Below are 13,145 nucleotides of genomic sequence, written 5' to 3' on the forward strand. Positions count from 1 at the left end.
AAGAGATCAGGGGCATAGAAGTAATCACTGTGGAGATGAGTGGCTTAACTGTTGTTTCAGTGTACGCACCATCGGCTGTCCAGTGACTCACTCCAGTCTTACCCTCTGTTCCTCAGCTGTGTATATGCTTAGGTGACATCAACAGCCATCACACACACTGGGAGTATAAAAACAGTGATGGTAATGGAGAGAAACTAGTAGAATGGGAAGAAGGTGAGAAACGCCAGAGAAGTGAAAACCTTTCTCTCTGCTAGACAGCAAACTGATACCAATTCTGACCTGTGGTTTCTCTCCTCTGATGAAAACACACTTCGTTTGAGACATACCGGTACCAGGAAAGTTCGAAACAACTTCGCAAGGAGACTGCGCTGCCCTACAGTAATCTGGAAGGAGTGGGGGGGGGGGGGGGGGGGGGGGAGGGGTTGAGATACCTATCACAAATTCCATTAACAAATCGAGATGGAATTTCAGGAAAACTAACTGGGATCAGTACACTCGTGAGGTCGACAGCAACTTACGTAGACTAGCCCCAAAAGTAGAAAATTGTAACACATTCGTGGCAGTGATCACTGCGGCAGCAGAACCCTAATGCTGCTAAAAGAATACTACATGAGCTAACCGAAGAGAGAAAGCGGAAAAGGATAGACTTTACTTCCAGTTTAAATTTCACTCATTCAACCAGAAAGGCGTGGACATTATTAAGGAAACTGGGCACTTAGACCAATATCTGCAATCAGCAGCCGAAGATAGCGCCATCAGAACTAGCAATAACACATCTAATCAAGAGATGAGAAGGTCTCCATAGATTCAACCACCAAAGAAAAGGTAAAGGATGAACTGAATGAAATCAATAGCTGTCTTCATGATATTACCACCTTCTCAGACTTCTTTGATTAAAAAGGTATAAATGAGGCTAAGAAAACATTGAAATTGAAGATATCATCAGGACTAGATGGCACATCCCCTGAATTTGTAAAACATAATGGGGAACATTTAAGAACTTGGTTGAAGAGGTAGTACAACGATATACTCGAGACTGGAAAAGTACCTCAACAGTTCAAATTTGCACACACTCTAGCAATCCTCAAGACAGTTGATGAACTCGCAAGTTACCAGCCAGCTGCGCTACTCAGCGTTTGCTTCAAACTACTGGGTCGACTTATCCTTGACAGACTTCAGGGAATAATGACTAATGTAACTCCAAAATACCACGCTGGGTTCAGAAGCCAGTGCTGCTCCTGCATTCGGGTTCTAGCCTTGACATCCTACACTGAGGTCAGATTCCAGAAGAAACTAAAGAAATCGGTGGCCTTTGTTGATATGTCAGCAGCATATGATACTGTCAGGCTGGGTGGACATTCTTGCTGAAACTAAAAAAGCATGCCCCTAATATGAATGACAACACTTGTGGGGTGTCCCATTTATCTTGACCACCCTAAATGACTGTTTGTGGATAAAAATTACAAAATGTTTCAAACAAATGTTCTTTAGCCTTCAGGGGGACATCAATCAGCATTATTGCCTTCGTTGTAGCTTTATTTTTTTTTTACGAAGATATGAACAGCGGTATGACTTTTTAAAATGGCATCCTGTATTTTTTTATTCCATAATTCATTTCCTCTCCTAAAGACCTATTCAAAAATGTATCACAATGTACCATTCCCTGAAACATGACGTTATTAATTACATAACACAGCATTGACGTTGACGCTCCCAGCACTCAGTTCAGGTACTCTGGGTAATGGTCGGCGGCGGTGGTCTCGCGGTTCTAGGCGCGCAGTCCGGAACCGTGCGACTGCTACGGTCGCAGGTTCGAATCCTGCCTCGGGCATGGATGTGTGTGATGTCCTTAGGTTAGTTAGGTTTAAGTAGTTCTAAGTTCTAGGGGACTGATGACCACAGCAGTTGAGTCCCATAGTGCTCAGAGCCATTTGAACCATTTGAACTCTGGGTAATGGAACACATCCAAATGCTGTCGTTGACAAATGTACACATAAGTAGAATGCACACCCGTCATTCCTTCAACCATCATCAGTTGAAAAGTTGTGTGACTAGAATGTGCACCAACTCATCTATGGGTAATGTAAGTTAGCAGAAAAGTAATTGCAATACTGTTTTCTTATGTGCAGGTACATTTAGTACAGTAGTTTAGTCATTTTAAATACTGTTGTGTAGAGTAGGCATACAGTAAAGGTTGTTCTTCCTACAAAATACATCGACCTAACGTTTCTTTTATTGTTGTTGTTGTTGTTGTTGAAGGTAGGCGAAATGCTACGCAGGCAGTGGAACTGTACAGAGAGCGATATCCTGACAAGAATCCACCTTCCCTACGGATGTTTTCTCGTCTTGTTGCGACGCTTCAGGAAACGGGAAGTTTCCACCCACGAGAACGCAATTATCATAGCACTCGCAGAGACGAAGCTTCTGTTGCTATGAATCCACATGTGGGCACACGACAGCTTGAACACGAGATTGGCATTTCTAAAACTAGTGTACATCGTATTCTTACTCGTCACCGGTACCATCCTTACGGTGTACACCAACATCAAGAATTTCATAGCAACTGTTTCCAGAATCACGTGCAGTTCTGTCATTGGGCACAGCAACTAATCCTCGCCAACCCGAACTTCTTCTCCAGTGTTCTATTTACCAATGAATGTTTCTTCTCAGACAAAGGTCAGGGAAATACAAGGAACATTCATTATTGGTCCAGCAACAGATGTAGCATTGGCGTCAATGGAGAGTTAACGTCTGGTGTAGTATGCTTGGCACTACAAATATTGGCCCTTATTTCATCAACGGTAGTTTAAATGGCACAGCGAATGCCAACTTCTTCAGACGAATTCTTCCTCCTATTCTGGATGATGTGCCGCTAAGAACCAGAATGTTTATGTGGTATAAACTTGATGGATAGCCAGCACATAATGCCTTGCCTGCACGTCGTGTTCTGAACTGGAGATATCCTGCCACATGGATTGGTCGAGGAGGAACAGTTACGTGGCCTGCTAGGTCTCCTGATTTAAATACTCTGGACTCTTTTCTTTGGCGATCCATTAAAAACGTGGTCTGTCGCGATATTCCAACAACTTCAGAGGACATGCAGGAACGTCTCGTGCTTGCTTGTAATAATCGTCAGGAGCCAACACTGGAAGCTGTAAATAATTCTTTCATTCAACGAGTTCACCAGTGTATTGGAGTCCAAGGTTACCACTCTGAGCACCTTTGAATGATCTACTCCTGGACAATAGTACAGGTTAGTCAAAGTCAGTTTTGTGTTATGCTTTTACTTGGTTTTAATTTGTTTTCTGATAACTATAGCAAGTGGACGAGTTTATGATCCCGGGCTCAGAGTCAACGTTGTGTTATGTAATTAATAATGCTGTGTTTCAGTGAATGGTATTCTGTGATACATTTTTGAATAGGCCTTTAGGAGAGAAAATGAATTACGGAATAAAAAATACAGGGCAGCATTTAAAGAAGTCATACCACTGTTCATGTCTTTGTAAAAAACAAAGCTACAACGAAGGCTGTTTTCCTGTACATACTATAATCACTATAAAGTACGTCAATTACAAAGTAAAAGCACCTGAGGCACAGACATTATCCATTAGTGTCTTACAAAACTACATCTTATAATTTACCTTTATTCATATATAGACGTCAGGAATATGCACACAGAGAACTGTTCATAACTCGACTTAGGTACAATATGACAAGCGATTAAAACCTGTATGTTGGGCTTTACCTGCCTAGGCACTATGGTCTTAAGTATTGTAAGCGCTAAAAAGGAACGTATTAACTTGCTATAAAGTCTCTCACCATCTATACATTTGTTTTGAGCAAGGTGCGAATCAACTACGAAAACCTACATAGGCACATGGAATTAAGGAATGCCAGGTCAGAAGCAAACCGAAGGGCACAGGAACCGGGGAGAAAATGACATGCGGACCAAGACTCCACGTACGCTCCCATCTTCATGGCACTCTTTTCGTCCATGGGCCTCACCGAATGGGGAATAATGAAAAACCATATTACTATGATACCAAAAACACAAGCGTTCTGGCTTCATTGACAAATATGTCTGTAAAATATAGAAATAAATAAAATAACGTAACGAAGACACGCTTGGCAGGCAATGGTAATCATCGAGTAAAGTTTTACTGGCGAAGCTGGCCAACTATATTCAACCTTTATAGCAAGTATTTACTTTACTGAGGTAGACCCTCCTTCCAGCACCTGAATGAAATGATGCGTGCGAGAGTGGAAGCTGTCATCAAGGCCAAGGGTGGGCCGACACCATACTGAATTCCAGCATTAACGATGGAGGGCGCCACGAACTTATAAGTCATTTTCACTCAGGTGTTCAGATACTTTTGTTCACATAGCGTATTTTGGAGATCGTGTTTTCTAAAGCGTCCGAAGGCGGTCCACAAAACATGAAGAAGAAATACTGCAGTTAATCAAATGGTTCAAATGGCACTATGGGACTCAACTGCTGTGGTCATTAGTCCCCTAGAACTTACAACTACTTAAACCTAACTAACCTAAGGACATCACACACATCCATGCCCGAGGCAGGATGCAGTTAATCGATGAAAGAACGAAGTACAAACATGTGCAGGCGAGTTCAGGAATACAGACAGACAAATAATTTTGAATGCAATAAATAGGAAATTCAGGGAGGCTGAGGCGAAATGGCTGCACAAAAAATGTGAAGAAATCGAGAAAGATATTTTAGTCGGAAGGTCTAACTCGTCGTTAGTCAAAACAACTTCTGTGAAATTAAAAATAAGGGTGTTAACATTATGAGTATAGCTTGAATTCCACTGTTAAATTCGGAGAAGATTGTGGGTAGGTGGAAAGAGTAAATTTAGGGTATGTATAGGGGGAAGATTAGTCTGATGACGTAACAGAAGAAGAGACAGGAGTCGATATAGGAGAGATAGGGGGTCCAGTATAACAATCTGAAATTAAAAGAGCTTTGTAAGACTTAAGATCAAATAAGACTGCGTGATGGAATTTCTAAAACCATTTCGGGAGGTGGCAACAAACATACTCTCCACGTTGGTGTGTAGAATGAAAGAGTCTGGCGATCTAACATCTGACTTTCGGTAAACATCATCCACACAATTCCGAAGCTTCGAAGAGCAAACAAGTGCGAGAATTATCACAAAATCGGCCAAACAGCCCATGAATCCAAGTTACTAACAAGAACAATATACAGAAAAGAAATTTGAGGTGTGTTGGATGAAGATCACTTTACTTTAAGGAAGGTGGGGGGACCAGAGGAACATTTACGAAGTTGCGGTTGATAATGGAAGCAAGACTGAAGATAGATCAAGACATGTTCATAGAATTTGTTGACCTGTAGAAAGCGTTCGCCAATGTAGGCTCCAGAAATATGTTCAAACGTCTGAGGAAATTAGAGGTGTGCCGTAGGGAAAGCTGGGTAACATACAGTAAGTACAAGAGTCAAGAAGGAACAATAAGAGTATAAGACTAAGAACAAAGTGCTCTGATTAAATAGAGTATAAGAAAGGGATGTAGTCTTTCGCCCCAACTATTCAATCTGTACATCGAAGAAGCAATGACGGAAACAAAAACAAAGTTCATGAGTGGAATTAAAATTCAAGGTGAGAGGATATCAATGATAAGATTGGCTTATAACATTACTATCCTAATTGAAAGCTGAGAAGAATTACAGGATCTTCTGAAATGGATGAACAGTCTAATGGGTAGAGAATATGAATTGAGAAACACCAAAGTAATTAGAAGAAGCGCCTAGAACGTTAACATAAAGACTGACGACCATGTAGGTAAGGAATTACGCTAACTAGGAAGCAAAATAGCCCATGATGGACGGAGCAAGGAGTACATAAGAAGCACATCGGCACTGGCGAAAATGGCATTCCTCGATAGCAGGAGTCTGCTGGTATCAAAGTGCAAGACAGCAGTAGTCTTGCGATTTGGTTTGAAATGCTATGTGCTAATGTAAGTTCACGCCTTGAGAGCAAACATTTTAACTTGTAAGCAGTCTACCTATCTACCGGCTCATGGGTCTGCTAAATTGATTCTGCCCTGTGAGAGTGGTTGTTGTTACTAACCTGCATTGGAGGTTATCATTTTTACCAGAATCTTAAACATAGCTTGACTGCAGAAATAATTTAATGAAGTGGTTGCCATCTCATTATTGTAATCAATAACTGATGTGTGATTAATATACCAACATGACACTAATATTTTGTAAAAAATTATGGCCAAAGTTTATTGGTCAATATATAGGTCAGACAACAAGAGTTAGGAGTGGTGACATATAAATCATGAACTGTTGGTAACACAAATAGACGCAGCAAGTAATTAGTGATTGGTTATCAATGGCAAAACTATCCAACTCTGAAGAGACTCTGATGGTTTAGTCTGCACCGTCTATGTTGGTGCAGCAGAGAACAAGTGGCAAGACTATGATTCTGTTTGCCGTAACAAACCGGAGCAGCAATCTATACCCCTTCCTAAGAAAAAATGGTTCAATGGCTCTGAGCACTATGGGACTTAACATCTGTGGTCATCAGTCCCCTAGAACTTAGAACTACTTAAACCTAACTAACCTAAGGACATCACAACATCCATGTCCGAGGCAGGATTCGAACCTGCCACCGCAGCAGTCGCGCGATTCCGGACTGAGCGGCTAGAACCGCTAGACCACCGCATACCCCTTTCTCGATGGAGAGCACTGTCTCACTTGACAGTTGTGATGCCTGCATCTGCAGAGTAGCAATGTGCGGCACCTGTAACTCGTTAGCATGGTCACGAAATATGCAAAATCATGAGGTGGTGATTCTGTTAGAAAGAACGCAATTACTCTCTGATGGAACACTGAAATCTGGGCATATTCCAGAGTGTGACACTCCCAGTCGCACGATGAACTAACTTGACTCACTTACATGGTAGTGTGCACAAGGAGATCAAACATCAAGGTGGCAGACCTGATACAAATAAGAATGTCCTCAGTGCAGTGAGTTGTCCGACATAACCGAGTTCTAAACTGTCGGTACAGTTAAGACTTCACTACAGACTCTACAGCCAAGATCAATGTCAGTGTGAAGCCATGCTTAGGATAAGTTTCCCAAGAGAAATCCACTCGTAACAATAGTGAACAGCAAAATCTCCTCTTCAAACCAGAGTCTGAAACTGAAAACTCTGTTTCTCCGCTTCTCCCTTTCCATGAAACCTCGGTAAACTCGAAAAATGCACCCATGCAAATGCCCCACAAAGGTTTTATGCCAGTGACTCTCGGGTCTTCTCGCTCACCGGATCTATCCTTCAGTCAGTCCTACCCGAAATTAGGAATATTGTTCTCCTTACTGGAGAAGCAGCCAACCCCTGACTTGCAAATTGCTGCGCAGGGGAGAGAAGATCTTAGGATCTAAAATTGTTTTTCCCATGGTCACTTTGGGCAGCGTGTTTTGAGTTTCCCTTTAGGCCTAAAGTGACAACACATTTATCACACAGATCATTATCTGGATATGCCGAACGTTACAACATGTCCGACCAGGGGCCTCAGCCAAAATGAGAGAAGTGCTTTTGTGTGCCAACATGGACCATTTCAATGCCGACATAAATGTTATGTTCCATCCCGAAATACACTCCTGGAAATTGAAATAAGAACACCGTGAATTCATGGTCCCAGGAAGGGGAAACTTTATTGACACATTCCTGGGGTCAGATACATCACATGATCACACTGACAGAACCACAGGCACATAGACACAGGCAACAGAGCATGCACAATGTCGGCACTAGTACAGTGTATATCCACCTTTCGCAGCAATGCAGGCTGCTATTCTCTCACGAAGACGATCGTAGAGATGCTGGATGTAGTCCTGTGGAACGGCTTGCCATGCCATTTCCACCTGGCGCCTCAGTTGTACCAGCGTCCATGCTGGACGTGCAGACCGCGTCAGACGACGCTTCATCCAGTCCCAAACATGCTCAATGGGGGACAGATTCGGAGATCTTGCTGGCCAGGGTAGTTGACTTACACCTTCTAGAGCACGTTGGGTGGCACGGGATACATGCGGACGTGCATTGTCCTGTTGGAACAGCAAGTTCCCTTGCCGGTCTAGGAATGGTAGAACGATGGGTTCGTTAACGGTTTGGATGTACCGTGCACTATTCAGTGTCCCTTCGACGATCACCAGAGGTGTACGGCCAGTGTAGGAGATCGCTCCCCACACCATGATGCCGGGTGTTGGCCCTGTGTGCCTCGGTCGTATGCAGTCCTGATTGTGGCGCTCACCTGCACGGCGGCAAACACGCATACGACCATCATTGGCGCCGAGGCAGAAGCGACTCTCATCGCTGAAGACGACACGTCTCCATTCGTCCCTCCATTCACGCCTGTCGCGACACCACTGGAGGCGGGCTGCACGATGTTGGGGCGTGAGCGGAAGACGGCCTAACGGTGTGCGGGACCGTAGCCCAGGTTCATGGAGACGGTTGCGAATAGTCCTCGCCGATACCCCAGGAGCAACAGTGCCCTAATTTGCTGGGAAGTGGAGGTGCGGTCCCCTATGGCACTGCGTAGGATCCTACGGTCTTGGCGTGCATCCGTGCGTCGCTGCGGTCCGGTCCCAGGTCGACGGGCACGTGCACCTTCCGCCGACCACTGGCGACAACATCGATGTACTGTGGAGAACTCACGCTCCACGTGTTTAGCAATTCGGCGGTACGTCCATCCGGCCTCCCGCATGCCCACTATACGCCCTCGCTCAAAGTCCGTCAACTGCACATACGGTTCACGTCCACGCTGTCGCGGCATGCTACCAGTGTTAAAGACTGCGATGGAGCTCCGTATGCCACGACAAACTGGCTGACACTGACGGCGGCAGTGCACAAATGCTGCGCAGCTAGCGCCATTCGACGGCCAACACCGCGGTTCCTGGTGTGTCCGCTGTGCTGTGCGTGTGATCATTGCTTATACAGCCCTCTCGCAGTGTCCGGAGCAAGTATGGTGGGTCTGACACAGCGGTGTCAATGTGTTCTTTTTTCCATTTCCAGGAGTGTACTTCCAACGGCCTGAAGCTCCCCAAAAAAGCCGGGGAGGGTACGAGACCACCTGATGGCTTCATCGATGGGTCCAGTCGAAGCTAAACATGGAGACGCTCGGTTTTCTATGGGCACCATGCTTTTACGCAAGGGGCTTTTATGACACTGTCGAAACTCCTTGGCCTGGCGACCTGCTTCTCTCCTGTGTCCCTGTCGCTGCCGTGGCCAGAAACGCCTGCCTAACAGGTAGATCCAGGTAGATATTCGCATCGTTCGTCGAAAGCATAGCCTCCACATCGGTGCGAGAAATTCTTCAGACTAGCATTACGTTCCCAGTAAGTGCATCGAGTTGTTCCTCTCCTTCATAGCTACACGTGGCTTCCAAGATCGAAATGTCCATTGAAAGACGTAGTATTAAATGACAAAATTTACAGCTTGTTTTCAACTCCAGAATATACTATTCGAAGGAGAGCTACCATAAGGATCGTGCATGCATTAACAATGTACATGCTCCCATCAACGCCTGCTCACGTTGAAAACTTTATGTTGTCTCACAAAACTGATGTCTAGGGTGTGATAACAACATTATTCAGTAACACTGAAGACGAAAGTGAGTGAGAAAGTGACTCGTGTTCGCTCAAAACGTAGGGATTAAAATGAGAAAGAAATTTCTGAGTATGTGTGTTTGGAGCACAGCATTGTATGGCAGTGAAACATGGACTGTGGGGAAAGAAGAAAAGAAGAGAAAGGCAGCATCTGAGATATGGTGCTACAAAAGAATTATGAAAATAGGGTGGACTGATAAGGTAAGGAAAGAGGACGTTCAGTGCAGAACTGGCGTGGAAACAAATATGTGGAAAACACTGACAGTAACAAGGGACAAGATTGTAGGACAACTACTAATCCATCACAGAATAACTTCTATGGTACTCGAGGGAACTGTAGGAGGGTAAAAACTGTGGAAGATTTAGGGACACATCCAGCAGATAACTGAGGATGAGGGTAGAAAATGCTACGAAGAGGTTGTAAGAGCACAGGAATTAGTAGCACCTGTCGAAAGAGTGATGATTCAAACGAGAAAAGTTTACTACCTTCTCGGACGCCCAGTCAGCTCCAGTTACAGCCAATCCTCTGGCCTCTTCTATGCACCCAAAGAAGTGTCATTTTGCATAGCATTCTCCTTTCGCCCCATCTCATTTATACAGCACAGAGCCTTCTCATGTACCCAAAAAGCATTCAGTAATCACTGAGTAACAATGTTAAAGTAGGAAAAAGAAGTTACATAGAGCACTGTACTGCCAGTCACTGTCGTTCTAGAACTTTATCTATGCAATTCCCACAGTTAACTTCTTCTGATCACTCATCAGTCTCAAATCATATGGAAAGGGCATGTAAAATTTCCTGTCACATTCGGATGTAAGTAAGGTGGTCTGCCACCTGACATAGGTCCTACCTCAGTCAAGCCCAGACGCATTCTCCTCCACGCAATGGTCTGTTGTCATACTTAAACTTTTCAGACTACATTGACAAGAAACTTTAACGGAACTTTCCTCTTCTGCCCATTAGAATTCAAGCCGTCACAAAAGCGAGGGATGAACACATCCTATATTAATTTTACATTGCTGCTATTTTTTGCTAGGTAAATACACTCCTGGAAATGGAAAAAAGAACACATTGACACCGCTGTGTCAGACCCACCATACTTGCTCCGGACACTGCGAGAGGGCTGTACAAGCAATGATCACACGCACAGCACAGCGGACACACCAGGAACCGCGGTGTTGGCCGTCGAATGGCGCTAGCTGCGCAGCATTTGTGCACCGCCGCCGTCAGTGTCAGCCAGTTTGCCGTGGCATACGGAGCTCCATCACAGTCTTTAACACTGGTAGCATGCCGCGACAGCGTGGACGTGAACCGTATGTGCAGTTGACGGACTTTGAGCGAGGGCGTATAGTGGGCATGCGGGAGGCCGGATGGACGTACCGCCGAATTGCTCAACACGTGGGGCGTGAGGTCTCCGCAATACATCGATGTTGTCGCCAGTGGTCGGCGGAAGGTGCACGTGCCCGTCGACCTGGGACTGGACCCCAGCGACGCACGGATGCACGCCAAGACCGTAGGATCCTACGCAGTGCCATAGGGGACCGCACCGCCACTTCCCAGCAAATTACTGCACTGTTGCTCCTGGGGTATCGGCGAGGACCATTCGCAACCGTCTCCATGAACCTGGGCTACGGTCCCGCACATCGTTAGGCCGTCTTCCGCTCACGCCCCAACATCGTGCAGCCCGCCTCCAGTGGTGTCGCGACAGGCGTGAATGGAGGGACGAATGGAGACGTGTCGTCTTCAGCGATGAGAGTCGCTTCTGCCTTGGTGCCAATGATGGTCATATGCGTGTTTGGCGCCGTGCAGGTGAGCGCTACAATCAGGACTGCATACGAACGAGGCACACAAGGCCAACACCCGGCATCATGGTGTGGGGAGCGATCTGCTACACTGGCCGTACACCTCTGGTGATCGTCGAGGGGACACTGAATAGTGCACGGTACATCCAAACCGTCATCGAACCCATCGTTCTACCATTCCTAGACCGGCAAGGGAACTTGCTGTTCCAACAGGACAATGCACGTCCGCATGTATCCCGTGCCACCCAACGTGCTCTAGAAGGTGTAAGTCAACTACCCTGGCCAGCAAGATCTCCGGATCTGTCCTCCATTGAGCATGTTTGGGACTGGATGAAGCGTCGTCTCACGCGGTCTGCACGTCCCTCACGAACGCTGGTCCAACTGAGGCGCCAGTTGGAAATGGCATGGCAAGCCGTTCCACAGGACTACATCCAGCATCTCTACGATCGTCTCCGTAAGAGAATAGCAGCCTGCATTGCTGCGGAAGGTGGATATACACTGTACTAGTGCCGACATTGTGCATGCTCTGTTGCCTGTGTCTATGTGCCTGTGGTTCTGTCAGTGTGATCATGTGATGTATCTGACCCCAAGAGTGTGTCAATAAAGTTTCCCCTTCCTGGGACAATGAATTCACGGTGTTCTTATTTCAATTTCCAGGAGTGTATATTGCAGTCAATGACTGTAAAATGTCGATGTATGACGCAATGCTTTCTGTAGCCACGAGAGGAAACGAAAATTCGGTTGAATAACTGAAAGTTTTGCGTTGCCGGTCTATCCATATGGTATTGTATCCTGTGTTCATAAGCTACACTCGTGTTATCTTTATTTTGTCCTAGTTAATTATCTGCTGAGTCACTGCAGTGTAAACCAGACCTTCGTAAAGTAGCGATTATTGTCGAAGATAACGGCTTCTCAATTGCGTTGAAACAGACGCCCGCAAAATTTTTGGCAACAGCTCACGAAACTGCAGCATCTGGATGTGTAACACAGGACAGAGTCTTGAGACAGGGTAAGTCACGCAGAGTATGTGGTCATTGTCAAGGTCCCAAAACAGCTCCCTTCAATCGATGCCACACGTGATCGACTGGGTTCATGGCTGAAGAACAGGCAGGCCACTCCATTCTGATGATATCAACACGCAGAAGGAGAGTGTTAACGACAACGGAACGATGAGGTCTCGAGTTACCATCCAGCAAGTTGAATTTGCCACCAAAGTATTGACGATACGGTCCAATTACTGGTGACAGAATCACTTTCCTGTATAAAGCAGTGAGGTTACCCTCAACAACATAGAGAGGTGTACAGTGACCCCATTAAGGCGACCTCAGAACATAACTACAAAACCACAGCTCTGCAGATGTGGGGCACAGTGTTCGAGACGTTCGATATTACCGGGTGGTCTCCAAATACGTTGTCTGCTATTATCGGGGTTCAAACATATCGGAGTGCCGACCGTAAACAACAGCGAACGACAATCCTATAGCGTCCTTTTTGCACGATTTTTTGTGCGTTTCTAAAAGAATCCATGTATAACAATATTTGTTTATGGTTTGTCTAATCTATTTTAATTTTTTTGCTTAATATACAGGATGTTACAAAAAAAGTACGGCCAAACTTTCAGGAAACATTCCTCACACACAAATAAAGGAACGATGTTATGTGGACATGTGTCCGGAAACGCTTAATTTCCATATT

This window comes from Schistocerca gregaria, chromosome 5, assembly GCF_023897955.1.
Source record: "Schistocerca gregaria isolate iqSchGreg1 chromosome 5, iqSchGreg1.2, whole genome shotgun sequence".
NCBI lineage: Eukaryota > Metazoa > Arthropoda > Insecta > Orthoptera > Acrididae > Schistocerca > Schistocerca gregaria.